Raw genomic sequence first — 201 nt, forward strand, 5'->3', positions numbered from 1 at the left:
CCTTCCGACCGGCGCCCAGAGAGGGGAAACGCGGGGATCCGCATCCAGCGCGTCTACACGGGGCGAACGAGACCGAGACCCGGAGGACACGGCCACAGAGACCCCCCAGCAGCCACCCGACCCCTCTCCACCACAAAACCCTGCTGTCCCACTGGGAGAGGCAGCTGCAGCCCAGCACAGGGCTGGGAGGGGGGGGGCGGC

Source organism: Antrostomus carolinensis, unplaced genomic scaffold (genome assembly GCF_000700745.2).
Source record: "Antrostomus carolinensis isolate BGI_N321 unplaced genomic scaffold, ASM70074v2 scaffold26922, whole genome shotgun sequence".
Classification (NCBI taxonomy): Eukaryota; Metazoa; Chordata; class Aves; order Caprimulgiformes; family Caprimulgidae; genus Antrostomus; species Antrostomus carolinensis.